Source organism: Calidris pugnax, unplaced genomic scaffold (assembly GCF_001431845.1).
Source record: "Calidris pugnax isolate Ruff unplaced genomic scaffold, ASM143184v1 scaffold56, whole genome shotgun sequence".
Classification (NCBI taxonomy): domain Eukaryota; kingdom Metazoa; phylum Chordata; class Aves; order Charadriiformes; family Scolopacidae; genus Calidris; species Calidris pugnax.
In genome coordinates this window covers 4993223-4993447 of record NW_015090839.1, presented here as the reverse complement: position 1 = coordinate 4993447, position 225 = coordinate 4993223, and positions in this window count along the sequence as shown.

Below are 225 nucleotides of genomic sequence, written 5' to 3'. Positions count from 1 at the left end.
CCCTGCGGCTCGGGGGGCAGGTGGCCACTGGCCGCGCCGAGTCCCCTCGCCAGGGCAGCCCTCGCTGAGGGGACGGGGAGCTTCGGGCACCTCGGAGGGGACCGGGGTCACACACGGGAGGGAAGACGCCAGCCACAGTGTCCTGGGTGTGCAACACAGGACTAATTCCTTGGGAAAATGGGACTTTTGGAGGACTCTAGTGTCTGAATTTGTAAAGATACTTAA